The sequence below is a fragment of the Cetorhinus maximus genome, chromosome 1 (assembly GCF_964194155.1).
Source record: "Cetorhinus maximus chromosome 1, sCetMax3.hap1.1, whole genome shotgun sequence".
In the NCBI taxonomy this organism is placed as follows: domain Eukaryota; kingdom Metazoa; phylum Chordata; class Chondrichthyes; order Lamniformes; family Cetorhinidae; genus Cetorhinus; species Cetorhinus maximus.
Genome location: NC_135879.1, coordinates 244,244,824 through 244,265,512, shown reverse-complemented (window position 1 = coordinate 244,265,512; position 20,689 = coordinate 244,244,824). Strand labels below are relative to the sequence as shown.

Genomic DNA, 20,689 nt, shown 5'->3' with positions numbered 1-20,689 from the left:
ACAGACTCTACACACCCGGGACCAGATTCCACACACCCGGGTACAGACTACACACATCCGGGTACAGAACCCACACACCCGGGCACAAATCTCACACACACGGGCACAGAACCCACACACCCGGTTACAAACTCCAAACTCCCAGGTACAGAAACCACACACCCGGGTACAAACTCCACACACCCGGGTCCAGAACCCACACACCCGGGTACAGAACCCAGACACCCGGGTACAGAACCCACACACCCGGGTACAGACTGCAAACTCCCAGGTACAGACTCCAAACTCCCAGGTACAGCACCCACACACCCGGGTACAGAACCCACACACCCGGGTACAGACTCCGCACACCCGAGTACAGAACTCACACATCCAGGTACAGAACCCACACACCCGGGTACAGAACCCACACACCCGGGCACAAACCCCAGACACCCAAGTACAGAACCCACACTCCCGGGTACAGAACCCACACACATGGGTGCAGACCCCACACACCTGGGTACAGAACCCACACACCCGGGTACAGACTCCACACACCCGGGTACAGAACCCACACACCCGGGTACAGAACCCACACACCCTGGTACAGTCTCCACATACCCGGATACAGACTCCACACCCCCGGGCACAGAACCCAGACTCCCGGGTACAGAACCGACACTACTGGGTACAGAACCCACACATCCAGGTACAGTCTCCACACACCCGGGTACAGACTCCACAAACCCGGATACAGAACCCACACACCCGGGTACGGACTCCACACACCCAGGTACAGAACCCACACACCCGGGTACAGACTACACACACCCTGGTACAGACACCACACACCCGGGTACAGACTTCACACACCCGGGTACAGATTCCAAATTCCCAGGTACGGAACCCACACACCTGCGTAGAGAACCCACACACCCGGGTACAGAACCCATACACCCGGGTACAGACTACACACACCCAGGTACAGAACCCACACACCCGGTTACAGACCACACACACCCGGGTACAGAACCCACACACACGGGTACAGAACCCACACACCCGGGTACAGACACCACACACCCGGGTACAGACTCCAAACTCCCGGGTACAGACTCCAACCTCCTAAGTACAGAATCCACACACACGGGTACAGACTCCACACACCCGGATACAGTCTCCACACACCCGGATACAGACTCCACACACCCGAGTACAGACTCCACACACCCGGCTACAGAATCCACACACCCGGGTACAGAACCCACACACCCTGGTACAGACTCCACATACCCGGATACAGACTCCACACCCCCGGGCACCGAACCCACAATCCCGGGTACAGAACCGACACACCTGGGTGCAGAACCCACACATCCAGGTACAGAAACCACACATCAGGGTACAGTCTCCACACACCCGGGTACAGACTCCACAAACCCGGATACAGAACCCACACACCCGGGTACGGATGCCACACACCCGGGTACAGAACCCACACACCCGGGTACAGACTCCACACACCCGGGTACAGAACACACACACCCGGGTACAGACCCCACACACCCGGGTACAGACCCCACACACCCGGGTACAGACTCCACACACCCGGGTACAGATTCCAAATTCCCAGGTACAGAAGCCACACACCTGCGTACAGAACACACACACCCGGGTACAGAACCCATACACCCGGGTACAGACTACACACACCCAGGTACAGAACCCACACACCCGGGTACAAGACCCACACACCCGGGTACAGACTCCACACACCCGAGTACAGAACCCACACACCTGGGTACAGAATCCACACTCCCGGGCACAGAACCCACACGCCCGGGAACAGAACCGACACACCTGGGTACAGAACCCACACACTCGGGTACAGAACCCACACACCCTCGTACAGACTCCACATACCCGGATACAGACTCCACACCCCCGGGCACAGAACCCACACTCCCGGGTACAGAACCGACACTACTGGGTACAGAACCCACACATCCAGGTACAGAATCCACACACCAGGGTACAGTTTCCACACACCCGGGTACAGACTCCACAAACCCGGATACAGAACCCACACACCCGGGTACGGACTCCACACACCCAGGTACAGAACCCACACACCCGGGTACAGACTACACACACCCAGGTACAGACACCACACACCCGGGTACAGACTCCACACACCCGGGTACAGATTCCAAATTCCCAGGTACGGAACCCACACACCTGCGTAGAGAACCCACACACCCGGGTACAGAACCCACACACCCGGAAAGAGAACCCACACACCCGGGTACAGAGCCCACACACCCGGGAAGAGAACCCACACACCCGGGTACAGAACCCACACACCCGGGAAGAGAACCCACATACCCGGGTACAGAACCCACACACATGGGAACAGACTCTACACACCCGGGACCAGATTCCACACACCCGGGTACAGACTACACACATCCGGGTACAGAACCCACACACCCGGGCACAAATCTCACACACACGGGCACAGAACCCACACACCCGGTTACAAACTCCAAACTCCCAGGTACAGAAACCACACACCCGGGTACAAACTCCACACACCCGGGTCCAGAACCCACACACCTGGGTACAGAACCCAGACACCCGGGTACAGAACCCATACACCCGGGTACAGACTGCAAACTCCCAGGTACAGACTCCAAACTCCCAGGTACAGCACCCACACACCCGGGTACAGAACCCACACACCCGGGTACAGACTCCGCACACCCGAGTACAGAACTCACACATCCAGGTACAGAACCCACACACCCGGGTACAGAACCCACACACCCGGGCACAAACCCCAGACACCCAAGTACAGAACCCACACTCCCGGGTACAGAACCCACACACATGGGTGCAGACCCCACACACCCTGGTACAGACTCCACATACCCAGATACAGACTCCACACCCCCGGGCACCGAACCCACAATCCCGGGTACAGAACCGACACACCTGGGTGCAGAACCCACACATCCAGGTACAGAAACCACACATCAGGGTACAGTCTCCACACACCCGGGTACAGACTCCACAAACCCGGATACAGAACCCACACACCCGGGTACGGATGCCACACACCCGGGTACAGAACCCACACACCCGGGTACAGACTCCACACACCCGGGTACAGAACACACACACCCGGGTACAGACCCCACACCCCCGGGCACAGAACCCAAACTCCCGGGTACAGAACCGACACTACTGGGTACAGAACCCACACATCCAGGTACAGAATCCACACACCAGGGTACAGTCTCCACACACCCGGGTACAGACTCCACAAACCCGGATACAGAACCCACACACCCGGGTACGGACTCCACACACCCAGATACAGAACCCACACACCCGGGTACAGACTACACACACCCGGGTACAGACCCCACACACCCGGGTACAGACTCCACACACCCGGGTACAGATTCCAAATTCCCAGGTACGGAACCCACACACCTGCGTAGAGAACCCACACACCCGGGTACAGAACCCATACACCCGGGTACAGACTACACACACCCAGGTACAGAACCCACACACCCGGTTACAGACCACACACACCCGGGTACAGAACCCACACACACGGGTACAGAACCCACACACCCGGGTACAGACACCACACACCCGGGTACAGACTCCAAACTCCCGGGTACAGACTCCAAACTCCTAAGTACAGAATCCACACACACGGGTACAGACTCCACACACCCGGATACAGTCTCCACACACCCGGACACAGACTCCACACACCCGAGTACAGACTCCACACACCCGGCTACAGAATCCACACACCCGTGTACAGAACCCACACACCCTGGTACAGACTCCACATACCCGGATACAGACTCCACACCCCCGGGCACAGAACCGACACACCCGGGCACAGAACCCACACACACGGGTACAGAACCCACACACCCGGGTACAGACACCACACACCCGGGTACAGACTCCACACACCCGGATACAGTCTCCACACACCCGGATACAGACTCCACACACCCGAGTACAGACTCCACACACCCGGCTACAGAATCCACACACCCGTGTACAGAACCCACACACCCTGGTACAGACTCCACATACCCGGATACAGACTCCACACCCCCGGGCACAGAACCGACACACCTGGGTGCAGAACCCACACATCCAGGTACAGAAACCACACATCAGGGTACAGTCTCCACACACCCGGGTACAGACTCCACAAACCCGGATACAGAACCCACACACCCGGGTACGGACGCCACACACCCGGGTACAGAACCCACACACCCGGGTACAGACTCCACACACCCGGGTACAGAACCCACACACCCGGGTACAGACCCCACACACCCGGGTACAGACCCCACACTCCCGGGTACAGACTCCACACACCCGGGTACAGATTCCAAATTCCCAGGTACAGAACCCACACACCTGCGTACAGAACACACGCACCCGGGTACAGAACCCATACACCCGGGTACAGACTACACACACCCAGGTACTGAACCCACACACCCGGTTACAGACCACACACACCCGGGTACAGAACCCACACACACGGGTACAGAACCCACACACCCGGGTACAGACACCACACACCCGGGTACAGACTCCAAACTCCCGGGTACAGACTCCAAACTCCTAAGTACAGAATCCACACACACGGGTACAGACTCCACACACCCGAATACAGTCTCCACACACCCGGACACAGACTCCACACACCCGAGTACAGACTCCACACACCCGGCTACAGAATCCACACACCCGTGTACAGAACCCACACACCCTGGTACAGACTCCACATACCCGGATACAGACTCCACACCCCCGGGCACAGAACCGACACACCCGGGCACAGAACCCACACACACGGGTACAGAACCCACACACCCGGGTACAGACACCACACACCCGGGTACAGACTCCAAACTCCCGGGTACAGACTCCAAACTCCTAAGTACAGAATCCACACACACGGGTACAGACTCCACACACCCGGATACAGTCTCCACACACCCGGATACAGACTCCACACACCCGAGTACAGACTCCACACACCCGGCTACAGAATCCACACACCCGTGTACAGAACCCACACACCCTGGTACAGACTCCACATACCCGGATACAGACTCCACACCCCCGGGCACAGAACCGACACACCTGGGTGCAGAACCCACACATCCAGGTACAGAAACCACACATCAGGGTACAGTCTCCACACACCCGGGTACAGACTCCACAAACCCGGATACAGAACCCACACACCCGGGTACGGACGCCACACACCCGGGTACAGAACCCACACACCCGGGTACAGACTCCACACACCCGGGTACAGAACCCACACACCCGGGTACAGACCCCACACACCCGGGTACAGACCCCACACTCCCGGGTACAGACTCCACACACCCGGGTACAGATTCCAAATTCCCAGGTACAGAACCCACACACCTGCGTACAGAACACACGCACCCGGGTACAGAACCCATACACCCGGGTACAGACTACACACACCCAGGTACTGAACCCACACACCCGGTTACAGACCACACACACCCGGGTACAGAACCCACACACACGGGTACAGAACCCACACACCCGGGTACAGACACCACACACCCGGGTACAGACGCCAAACTCCCGGGTACAGACTCCAAACTCCTAAGTACAGAATCCACACACATGGGTACAGACTCCACACACCTGGGTACAGTCTCCACACACCCGGCTACAGAATCCACACACCCGGGTACAGAACCCACACACCCAGGTACAGACCACCCACACCCGGGTACAGAGTCCAAACTCCTAAGTACAGAATCCACACACACGGGTACAGACTACCCACACCCGGGTACAGACTCCAAACTCCCAGGTACTGACTCCAAACTCCCAGGTACAGCACCCACACACCCGGGTACTGTCTCCAAACTCCCAGGTACAGATGCCACACACCCGGGTACTGAACCCACATACCCGGGTACAGAACCCACACACCCGGGTACAGAAACCACAGACCCGGAGACAGACTCCACGAACCCGGGCACAGAACCCAGACTCCCGGGTACAGAACCGACACTACTGGGTACAGAACCCACACATCCAGGTACAGAATCCACACACCAGGGTACAGTCTCCACACACCCGGGTACAGACTCCACAAACCCGGATACAGAACCCACACACCCGGGTACGGACTCCACACACCCAGGTACAGAACCCACACACCCGGGTACAGACTACACACACCCGGGTACAGACACCACACACCCGGGTACAGACTCCACACACCCGGGTACAGATTCCAAATTCCCAGGTACGGAACCCACACACCTGCGTACAGAACCCACACACCCGGGTACAGAACCCATACACCCGGGTACAGACTACACACACCCGGGTACAGAACCCACACACCCGGTTACAGACCACACAAACCCGGGTACAGAACCCACACACACGGGTACAGAACCCACACACCCGGGTACAGACACCACACACCCGGGTACAGACTCCAAACTCCCGGGTACAGACTCCAAACTCCTAAGTACAGAATCCACACACACGGGTACAGACTCCACACACCCGGATACGGTCTCCACACACCCGGATACAGACTCCACACACCCGAGTACAGACACCACACACCCGGCTACAGAATCCACACACCCGGGTACAGAACCCACACACCCTGGTACAGACTCCACATACCCGGATACAGACTCCACACCCCCGGGCACAGAACCCACACTCCCGGGTACAGAACCGACACACCTGGGTGCAGAACCCACACATCCAGGTACAGAAACCACACACCAGGGTACAGTCTCCACACACCCGGGTACAGACTCCACAAACCCGGATACAGAACCCACACACCCGGGTACGGACGCCACACACCCGGGTACAGAACCCACACACCCGGATACAGACTCCACGCACCCGGGCACAGAACCCACACACCCCGGTACAGAACCCACACACCCGGTTACAGACTACACACACACGGACACAGAACCCACACACCCGGATACAGAACCCACACACCCGGGTACAGACTACACACACCAAGGTACAGACCCACACACCCGGGTACAGAACCCACACACCCGGGTTCAGAGCCCACACACCCCGGTACAGAACCCACACACCCGGGTACAGAACCCACACACCCGGGTACAGAACCCACACACCCGGATACAGAGTCCACGCACCCGGGCACAGAACCCAGACACCCCGGTACAGAACCCACACACCTGGGTACAGAACCCACACATCCGGGTACAGAACCCACACACCCGGGTACAGACTACACACACACGGACACAGAACCCACACACCCGGATACAGAACCTACACACCCGGGTACAGAACCCACACACCCGGGTTCAGAGCCCACACACACCGGTACAAAACCCACACACCCGGGTAGAGACTACACACCCGGGCACAGAACTCACACACCCAGGTAGAGACTCCAAACTCCGAGGTACAGAAACCAAACACCCGGGTACAGATCTCAAACACCTGGCTACAGACTCCACACACCCAGGTACAGACTCCACACCCCCCGATACAGACGCCAAACTCCCAGGTAAAGACTCCAAACTCCCAGGTACAGAACCAACACACCCGGGTACAGTCTCCAAACTCCCAGGTACAGACTCCAAACTCCCAGGTACAGAGCCCAAACACCCGGGTACAGTCTCCAAACTCCCAGGTACAGACTCCAAACTCCCAGGTACCGAACCCACACATCCGGGTACAGACTCCAAACTCCCAGGTACAGAACCCACACACCCGGGTACAGAACCCACACACCCGGGTACAGAGCCCACACACCCAGGTACAGATCCCACACACCCGGGTACAGAACCCACACACCCGGGTACAGACTCCAAACTCCCAGGTACAGAACCCACACACCCGGGTACAGAACCCACACATCCGGGTACAGAACCCACACACCCGGGTGCAGAACACACACACCCGGGTACAGAACCCACACACCCGGGTACAGACTCCAAACTCCCAGGTACGGAACCCACATACCCGTGTACAGAACCCACACACCCGGGAAGAGAACCCACACACCCGGGTACAGAGCCCACACACCCGGGAAGAGAACCCACACACCCGGGTACAGAACCCACACACCCGGGAAGAGAACCCACATACCCGGGTACAGAACCCACACACATGGGAACAGACTCTACACACCCGGGACCAGATTCCACACACCCGGGTACAGACTACACACATCCGGGTACAGAACCCACACACCCGGGCACAAAACTCACACACACGGGCACAGAAACCACACACCCGGTTACAAACTCCAAACTCCCAGGTACAGAAACCACACACCCGGGTACAAACTCCACACACCCGGCTCCAGAACCCACACACCCGGGTACAGAACCCAGACACCCGGGTACAGAACCCACACACCCGGGTACAGACTGCAAACTCCCAGGTACAGACTCCAAACTCCCAGGTACAGCACCCACACACCCGGGTACAGAACCCACACACCCGGGTACAGACTCCGCACACCCGAGTACAGAACTCACACATCCAGGTACAGAACCCACACACCCGGGTACAGAACCCACACACCCGGGCACAAACCCCAGACACCCAAGTACAGAACCCACACTCCCGGGTACAGAACCCACACACATGGGTGCAGACCCCACACACCTGGGTACAGAACCCACACACCCGGGTACAGACTCCACACACCCGGGTACAGAACCCGCACACCCGGGTACAGACTCCACACACCCAGGTACAGAACCCACACACCCGGGTACAGAACCCACACACCCTGGCACAAACCCCACACACCCAAGTACAGAATCAACAATCGCGGGTACAGACTCCGCACACCTGGGTACCGACTCCACACACCTGGTTACAGACCCACACACCAGGGTACAGACGCCACACACCCTGGTACAGACTCCACACACCCAGGTACAGACTCCACACACCCAGGTACAGACTCCACACTCACGGGTACAGACCTCACACATATGGGTACAGACTCCACAATCCCGGGTACAGATTACACGCACCCGAGTTCAAACTCCACACACCCGGGTAGACACAACACACCCGGGTACAGACTCCACATTCCTTTGAACAGACTACACACACCCGGGTACAGACTCCACACAGCCGGGTACAGACACCACACACCCGGGTACAGACTCCACACACCCGAGTACAGACTCCACAAACCCGGGTACAGACTCCACACACCCGGGTACAGACTCCACACACCCGGGTACAGATTCCACACACCCGGGAACAGACCCCACACACCCGGGTACAGACTCCCCGCACTCGGGTACAGACTCCACACACCCGGGTACAGACGCCAGACACCCGGGTACAGACTCCACACACCCGGATACAGACTCCACACACCCGGGTACAGACTCCACACACCCGGGTACAGACTCCACACACCCGGGTACAGACTCCACACACCCGGGTACAGACTCCACACACCCGGGAACAGCCTTCACACACCCAGGCACAGACTACACACACCCGGGTACAGACACCACACACCCGGGCACACGCTCCACACACCCGAGTACAGATGCCACACATCCGGGTACAGATTCCACACACCCGGGTACTGACTCCACAAACCCGGGTACAGACTCCACACACCCGGGTACAGACGCCACACACCCAGGTACAGACCACACACACCCGGGTACAGATTCCACACACCCGGGTACAGACTCCACAAACCGGATTACAGATTCCACACACCCGGGTACAGACGCCACACACCTGGGTACAGACCCCACATAACCGGATACAGACTCCACACACTCGGGTACAGACTCCACACACCCGGGTACAGACGCCACACACCCGGGTACAGACTCCACACACCCGGGTACAGACTCCACACACCCGGGTACAGACTCCACACACACGAGTACAGACGCCACACACCCGGGTACAGATTCCACACACCCGGGTACAGACTCCACAAACCCGGGTACAGACTCCACACACCCGGGTACAGACGCCACACACCCGGGTACAGACCACACACACCCGGGTACAGACTCCACACACCCGGGTACAGACTCCACAAACCGGATTACAGATTCCACACACCCGGGTACAGACGCCACACACCTGGGTACAGACCCCACATAACCGGGTACAGACTCCACACACTCGGGTACAGACTCCACACACCCGGGTACAGATGCCACACACCCGGGTACAGACTCCACACACCCGGGTACAGACTCCAAACTCCCAGGTACAGCACCCACACATCCAGGTACAGAACCCACACACCCGGGTACAGAACCCACACACCCGGGCACAAACCCCAGACACCCAAGTACAGAACCCACACTCCCGGGTACAGAGCCCACACACATGGGTGCAGACCCCACACACCTGGGTACAGAACCCACACACCTGGGTACAGACTCCACACACCCGGGTACAGAACCCGCACACCCGGGTACAGACTCCACACACCCAGGTGCAGAACCCACACACCCGGGTACAGAACACACACACCCTGGCACAAACCCCACACACCCAAGTACAGAATCAACAATCGCGGGTACAGACTCCGCACACCTGGGTACCAACTCCACACACCTGGTTACAGACCCACACACCAGGGTACAGACGCCACACACCCTGGTACAGACTCCACACACCCAGGTACAGACTCCACACACCCAGGTACAGACTCCACACTCACGGGTACAGACCTCACACATATGGGTACAGACTCCACAATCCCGGGTACAGATTACACGCACCCGAGTTCAAACTCCACACACCCGGGTAGACACAACACACCCGGGTACAGACTCCACATTCCTTTGAACAGACTACACACACCCGGGTACAGACTCCACACAGCCGGGTACAGACACCACACACCCGGGTACAGACTCCACACACCAGGGTACAGACTCCACACACCCGGGTACAGACTCCAAACTCCTAAGTACAGAATCCACACACCCGGGTACAGACTACCCACACCCGGGTACAGACTCCAAACTCCCAGGTACAGACTCCAAACTCCCAGGTACAGCATCCACACACCCGGGTACAGTCTCCAAACTCCCAGGTACAGAACACACACACCCGGGTACAGAAACCAAACACCTGGGTACAGAACCCACACACCAAGATACAGACTCCACGCACCCGGCACAGAACCCACGCACCCAGGTACAGGTGCCGCACACCTGGGTACAGACTCCAAACTCCCAGGTAGCGAACCCACACACCCGGGTACAGAACCCACACACCCGGGTACAGACCCCACACACCCAGCTACAGACTCCAGAACCCCGGGTACAGACTCCACACACCCGGGTACAGACTACACACACCCGGGTACAGACTCCATACACTGGGGCACAGAACACACACACCCGGGCACAAAACCCACACACCCGGGCACAAAACTCACACACACGGGCACAGAACCCACACACCCGGTTACAAACTCCAAACTCCCAGGTACAGAAACCACACACCCGGGTACAAACTCCACACACCCGGGTCCAGAACCCACACACCCGGGTACAGAACCCAGACACCCGGGTACAGAACCCACACACCCGGGTACAGACTGCAAACTCCCAGGTACAGACTCCAAACTCCCAGGTACAGCACCCACACACCCGGGTACAGAACCCACACACCCGGGTACAGACTCCGCACACCCGGGTACAGAACTCACACATCCAGGTACAGAACCCACACACCCGGGTACAGAACCCACACACCCGGGCACAAACCCCAGACACCCAAGTACAGAACCCACACTCCCGGGTACAGAACCCACACACATGGGTGCAGACCCCACACACCTGGGTACAGAACCCACACACCCTGGCACAAACCCCACACACCCAAGTACAGAATCAACAATCGCGGGTACAGACTCCGCACACCTGGGTACCGACTCCACACACCTGGTTACAGACCCACACACCAGGGTACAGACGCCACACACCCTGGTACAGACTCCACACACCCAGGTACAGACTCCACACACCCAGGTACAGACTCCACACTCACGGGTACAGACCTCACACATATGGGTACAGACTCCACAATCCCGGGTACAGATTACACGCACCCGAGTTCAAACTCCACACACCCGGGTAGACACAACACACCCGGGTACAGACTCCACATTCCTTTGAACAGACTACACACACCCGGGTACAGACTCCACACAGCCGGGTACAGACACCAAACACCCGGGTACAGACTCCACACACCCGAGTACAGACTCCACAAACCCGGGTACAGACTCCACACACCCGGGTACAGACTCCACACACCCGGGTACAGAACCCGCACGCCCGGGTACAGACTCCACACACCCAGGTACAGAACCCACACACCCGGGTACAGAACCCACACACCCTGGCACAAACCCCACACACCCAAGTACAGAATCAACAATCGCGGGTACAGACTCCGCACACCTGGGTACCGACTCCACACACCTGGTTACAGACCCACACACCAGGGTACAGACGCCACACACCCTGGTACAGACTCCACACACCCAGGTACAGACTCCACACACCCAGGTACAGACTCCACACTCACGGGTACAGACCTCACACATATGGGTACAGACTCCACAATCCCGGGTACAGATTACACGCACCCGAGTTCAAACTCCACACACCCGGGTAGACACAACACACCCGGGTACAGACTCCACATTCCTTTGAACAGACTACACACACCCGGGTACAGACTCCACACAGCCGGGTACAGACACCACACACCCGGGTACAGACTCCACACACCCGAGTACAGACTCCACAAACCCGGGTACAGACTCCACACACCCGGGTACAGACTCCACACACCCGGGTACAGATTCCACACACCCGGGAACAGACCCCACACACCCGGGTACAGACTCCCCGCACTCGGGTACAGACTCCACACACCCGGGTACAGACGCCAGACACCCGGGTACAGACTCCACACACCCGGGTACAGACTCCACACACCCGGGTACAGACTCCACACACCCGGGTACAGACTACACACACCCGGGTACAGACTCCACACACCCGGGTACAGACTCCACACACCCGGGAACAGCCTTCACACACCCAGGCACAGACTACACACACCCGGGCACAGACACCACACACCCGGGCACACACTCCACACACCCGAGTACAGATGCCACACATCCGGGTACAGATTCCACACACCCGGGTACAGACTCCACAAACCCGGGTACAGACTCCACACACCCGGGTACAGACGCCACACACCCGGGTACAGACCACACACACCCGGGTACAGATTCCACACACCCGGGTACAGACTCCACAAACCGGATTACAGATTCCACACACCCGGGTACAGACGCCACACACCTGGGTACAGACCCCACATAACCGGATACAGACTCCACACACTCGGGTACAGACTCCACACACCCGGGTACAGACGCCACACACCCGGGTACAGACTCCACACACCCGGGTACAGACTCCACACACCCGGGTACAGACTCCACACACACGAGTACAGACGCCACACACCCGGGTACAGATTCCACACACCCGGGTACAGACTCCACAAACCCGGGTACAGACTCCACACACCCGGGTACAGACGCCACACACCCGGGTACAGACCACACACACCCGGGTACGGACTCCACACACCCAGGTACAGAACCCACACATCCAGGTACAGAATCCACACACCAGGGTACAGTCTCCACACACCCGGGTACAGACTCCACAAACCCGGATACAGAACCCACACACCCGGGTACGGACTCCACACACCCAGGTACAGAACCCACACACCCGGGTACAGAACCCACACACCCGGAAAGAGAACCCACACACCCGGGTACAGAGCCCACACACCCGGGAAGAGAACCCACACACCCGGGTACAGAACCCACACACCCGGGAAGAGAACCCACATACCCGGGTACAGAACCCACACACATGGGAACAGACTCTACACACCCGGGACCAGATTCCACACACCCGGGTACAGACTACACACATCCGGGTACAGAACCCACACACCCGGGCACAAATCTCACACACACGGGCACAGAACCCACACACCCGGTTACAAACTCCAAACTCCCAGGTACAGAAACCACACACCCGGGTACAAACTCCACACACCCGGGTCCAGAACCCACACACCCGGGTACAGAACCCAGACACCCGGGTACAGAACCCACACACCCGGGTACAGACTGCAAACTCCCAGGTACAGACTCCAAACTCCCAGGTACAGCACCCACACACCCGGGTACAGAACCCACACACCCGGGTACAGACTCCGCACACCCGAGTACAGAACTCACACATCCAGGTACAGAACCCACACACCCGGGTACAGAACCCACACACCCGGGCACAAACCCCAGACACCCAAGTACAGAACCCACACTCCCGGGTACAGAACCCACACACATGGGTGCAGACCCCACACACCTGGGTACAGAACCCACACACCCGGGTACAGACTCCACACACCCGGGTACAGAACCCACACACCCGGGTACAGAACCCACACACCCTGGTACAGTCTCCACATACCCGGATACAGACTCCACACCCCCGGGCACAGAACCCAGACTCCCGGGTACAGAACCGACACTACTGGGTACAGAACCCACACATCCAGGTACAGTCTCCACACACCCGGGTACAGACTCCACAAACCCGGATACAGAACCCACACACCCGGGTACGGACTCCACACACCCAGGTACAGAACCCACACACCCGGGTACAGACTACACACACCCTGGTACAGACACCACACACCCGGGTACAGACTTCACACACCCGGGTACAGATTCCAAATTCCCAGGTACGGAACCCACACACCTGCGTAGAGAACCCACACACCCGGGTACAGAACCCATACACCCGGGTACAGACTACACACACCCAGGTACAGAACCCACACACCCGGTTACAGACCACACACACCCGGGTACAGAACCCACACACACGGGTACAGAACCCACACACCCGGGTACAGACACCACACACCCGGGTACAGACTCCAAACTCCCGGGTACAGACTCCAACCTCCTAAGTACAGAATCCACACACACGGGTACAGACTCCACACACCCGGATACAGTCTCCACACACCCGGATACAGACTCCACACACCCGAGTACAGACTCCACACACCCGGCTACAGAATCCACACACCCGGGTACAGAACCCACACACCCTGGTACAGACTCCACATACCCGGATACAGACTCCACACCCCCGGGCACCGAACCCACAATCCCGGGTACAGAACCGACACACCTGGGTGCAGAACCCACACATCCAGGTACAGAAACCACACATCAGGGTACAGTCTCCACACACCCGGGTACAGACTCCACAAACCCGGATACAGAACCCACACACCCGGGTACGGATGCCACACACCCGGGTACAGAACCCACACACCCGGGTACAGACTCCACACACCCGGGTACAGAACACACACACCCGGGTACAGACCCCACACACCCGGGTACAGACCCCACACACCCGGGTACAGACTCCACACACCCGGGTACAGATTCCAAATTCCCAGGTACAGAAGCCACACACCTGCGTACAGAACACACACACCCGGGTACAGAACCCATACACCCGGGTACAGACTACACACACCCAGGTACAGAACCCACACACCCGGGTACAAGACCCACACACCCGGGTACAGACTCCACACACCCGAGTACAGAACCCACACACCTGGGTACAGAATCCACACTCCCGGGCACAGAACCCACACGCCCGGGAACAGAACCGACACACCTGGGTACAGAACCCACACACTCGGGTACAGAACCCACACACCCTCGTACAGACTCCACATACCCGGATACAGACTCCACACCCCCGGGCACAGAACCCACACTCCCGGGTACAGAACCGACACTACTGGGTACAGAACCCACACATCCAGGTACAGAATCCACACACCAGGGTACAGTTTCCACACACCCGGGTACAGACTCCACAAACCCGGATACAGAACCCACACACCCGGGTACGGACTCCACACACCCAGGTACAGAACCCACACACCCGGGTACAGACTACACACACCCAGGTACAGACACCACACACCCGGGTACAGACTCCACACACCCGGGTACAGATTCCAAATTCCCAGGTACGGAACCCACACACCTGCGTAGAGAACCCACACACCCGGGTACAGAACCCACACACCCGGAAAGAGAACCCACACACCCGGGTACAGAGCCCACACACCCGGGAAGAGAACCCACACACCCGGGTACAGAACCCACACACCCGGGAAGAGAACCCACATACCCGGGTACAGAACCCACACACATGGGAACAGACTCTACACACCCGGGACCAGATTCCACACACCCGGGTACAGACTACACACATCCGGGTACAGAACCCACACACCCGGGCACAAATCTCACACACACGGGCACAGAACCCACACACCCGGTTACAAACTCCAAACTCCCAGGTACAGAAACCACACACCCGGGTACAAACTCCACACACCCGGGTCCAGAACCCACACACCTGGGTACAGAACCCAGACACCCGGGTACAGAACCCATACACCCGGGTACAGACTGCAAACTCCCAGGTACAGACTCCAAACTCCCAGGTACAGCACCCACACACCCGGGTACAGAACCCACACACCCGGGTACAGACTCCGCACACCCGAGTACAGAACTCACACATCCAGGTACAGAACCCACACACCCGGGTACAGAACCCACACACCCGGGCACAAACCCCAGACACCCAAGTACAGAACCCACACTCCCGGGTACAGAACCCACACACATGGGTGCAGACCCCACACACCCTGGTACAGACTCCACATACCCGGATACAGACTCCACACCCCCGGGCACCGAACCCACAATCCCGCGTACAGAACCGACACACCTGGGTGCAGAACCCACACATCCAGGTACAGAAACCACACATCAGGGTACAGTCTCCACACACCCGGGTACAGACTCCACAAACCCGGATACAGAACCCACACACCCGGGTACGGATGCCACACACCCGGGTACAGAACCCACACACCCGGGTACAGACTCCACACACCCGGGTACAGAACACACACACCCGGGTACAGACCCCACACACCCGGGTACAGACCCCACACACCCGGGTACAGACTCCACACACCCGGGTACAGATTCCAAATTCCCAGGTACAGAAGCCACACACCTGCGTACAGAACACACACACCCGGGTACAGAACCCATACACCCGGGTACAGACTACACACACCCAGGTACAGAACCCACACACCCGGGTACAAGACCCACACACCCGGGTACAGACTCCACACACCCGAGTACAGAACCCACACACCTGGGTACAGAATCCACACTCCCGGGCACAGAACCCACACGCCCGGGAACAGAACCGACACACCTGGGTACAGAACCCACACACTCGGGTACAGAACCCACACACCCTCGTACAGACTCCACATACCCGGATACAGACTCCACACACCCGGGCACAAACCCCAGACACCCAAGTACAGAACCCACACTCCCGGGTACAGAACCCACACACATGGGTGCAGACCCCACACACCTGGGTACAGAACCCACACACCCGGGTACAGACTCCACACACCCGGGTACAGAACCCACACACCCGGGTACAGAACCCACACACCCTGGTACAGTCTCCACATACCCGGATACAGACTCCACACCCCCGGGCACAGAACCCAGACTCCCGGGTACAGAACCGACACTACTGGGTACAGAACCCACACATCCAGGTACAGTCTCCACACACCCGGGTACAGACTCCACAAACCCGGATACAGAACCCACACACCCGGGTACGGACTCCACACACCCAGGTACAGAACCCACACACCCGGGTACAGACTACACACACCCTGGTACAGACACCACACACCCGGGTACAGACTTCACACACCCGGGTACAGATTCCAAATTCCCAGGTACGGAACCCACACACCTGCGTAGAGAACCCACACACCCGGGTACAGAACCCATACACCCGGGTACAGACTACACACACCCAGGTACAGAACCCACACACCCGGTTACAGACCACACACACCCGGGTACAGAACCCACACACACGGGTACAGAACCCACACACCCGGGTACAGACACCACACACCCGGGTACAGACTCCAAACTCCCGGGTACAGACTCCAACCTCCTAAGTACAGAATCCACACACACGGGTACAGACTCCACACACCCGGATACAGTCTCCACACACCCGGATACAGACTCCACACACCCGAGTACAGACTCCACACACCCGGCTACAGAATCCACACACCCGGGTACAGAACCCACACACCCTGGTACAGACTCCACATACCCGGATACAGACTCCACACCCCCGGGCACCGAACCCACAATCCCGGGTACAGAACCGACACACCTGGGTGCAGAACCCACACATCCAGGTACAGAAACCACACATCAGGGTACAGTCTCCACACACCCGGGTACAGACTCCACAAACCCGGATACAGAACCCACACACCCGGGTACGGATGCCACACACCCGGGTACAGAACCCACACACCCGGGTACAGACTCCACACACCCGGGTACAGAACACACACACCCGGGTACAGACCCCACACACCCGGGTACAGACCCCACACACCCGGGTACAGACTCCACACACCCGGGTACAGATTCCAAATTCCCAGGTACAGAAGCCACACACCTGCGTACAGAACACACACACCCGGGTACAGAACCCATACACCCGGGTACAGACTACACACACCCAGGTACAGAACCCACACACCCGGGTACAAGACCCACACACCCGGGTACAGACTCCACACACCCGAGTACAGAACCCACACACCTGGGTACAGAATCCACACTCCCGGGCACAGAACCCACACGCCCGGGAACAGAACCGACACACCTGGGTACAGAACCCACACACTCGGGTACAGAACCCACACACCCTCGTACAGACTCCACATACCCGGATACAGACTCCACACCCCCGGGCACAGAACCCACACTCCCGGGTACAGAACCGACACTACTGGGTACAGAACCCACACATCCAGGTACAGAATCCACACACCAGGGTACAGTTTCCACACACCCGGGTACAGACTCCACAAACCCGGATACAGAACCCACACACCCGGGTACGGACTCCACACACCCAGGTACAGAACCCACACACCCGGGTACAGACTACACACACCCAGGTACAGACACCACACACCCGGGTACAGACTCCACACACCCGGGTACAGATTCCAAATTCCCAGGTACGGAACCCACACACCTGCGTAGAGAACCCACACACCCGGGTACAGAACCCACACACCCGGAAAGAGAACCCACACACCCGGGTACAGAGCCCACACACCCGGGAAGAGAACCCACACACCCGGGTACAGAACCCACACACCCGGGAAGAGAACCCACATACCCGGGTACAGAACCCACACACATGGGAACAGACTCTACACACCCGGGACCAGATTCCACACACCCGGGTACAGACTACACACATCCGGGTACAGAACCCACACACCCGGGCACAAATCTCACACACACGGGCACAGAACCCACACACCCGGTTACAAACTCCAAACTCCCAGGTACAGAAACCACACACCCGGGTACAAACTCCACACACCCGGGTCCAGAACCCACACACCTGGGTACAGAACCCAGACACCCGGGTTCAGAACCCATACACCCGGGTACAGACTGCAAACTCCCAGGTACAGACTCCAAACTCCCAGGTACAGCACCCACACACCCGGGTACAGAACCCACACACCCGGGTACAGACTCCGCACACCCGAGTACAGAACTCACACATCCAGGTACAGAACCCACACACCCGGGTACAGAACCCACACACCCGGGCACAAACCCCAGACACCCAAGTACAGAACCCACACTCCCGGGTACAGAACCCACACACATGGGTGCAGACCCCACACACCCTGGTACAGACTCCACATACCCGGATACAGACTCCACACCCCCGGGCACCGAACCCACAATCCCGCGTACAGAACCGACACACCTGGGTGCAGAACCCACACATCCAGGTACAGAAACCACACATCAGGGTACAGTCTCCACACACCCGGGTACAGACTCCACAAACCCGGATACAGAACCCACACACCCGGGTACGGATGCCACACACCCGGGTACAGAACCCACACACCCGGGTACAGACTCCACACACCCGGGTACAGAACACACACACCCGGGTACAGACCCCACACACCCGGGTACAGACCCCACACACCCGGGTACAGACTCCACACACCCGGGTACAGATTCCAAATTCCCAGGTACAGAAGCCACACACCTGCGTACAGAACACACACACCCGGGTACAGAACCCATACACCCGGGTACAGACTACACACACCCAGGTACAGAACCCACACACCCGGGTACAAGACCCACACACCCGGGTACAGACTCCACACACCCGAGTACAGAACCCACACACCTGGGTACAGAATCCACACTCCCGGGCACAGAACCCACACGCCCGGGAACAGAACCGACACACCTGGG

At 58.5% G+C, this 20,689-nt stretch overlaps 1 protein-coding gene across 1 annotated transcript in view; it reads left to right on the top strand.

Annotated features, from left to right (window-relative positions):
* Nucleotides 1-20,689, top strand: part of LOC144679754 (homeobox protein EMX1-like) — a 261,683-nt gene that overhangs the window by 32,566 nt on the left and 208,428 nt on the right. The gene's annotated exons all lie outside the window — the stretch shown is intronic.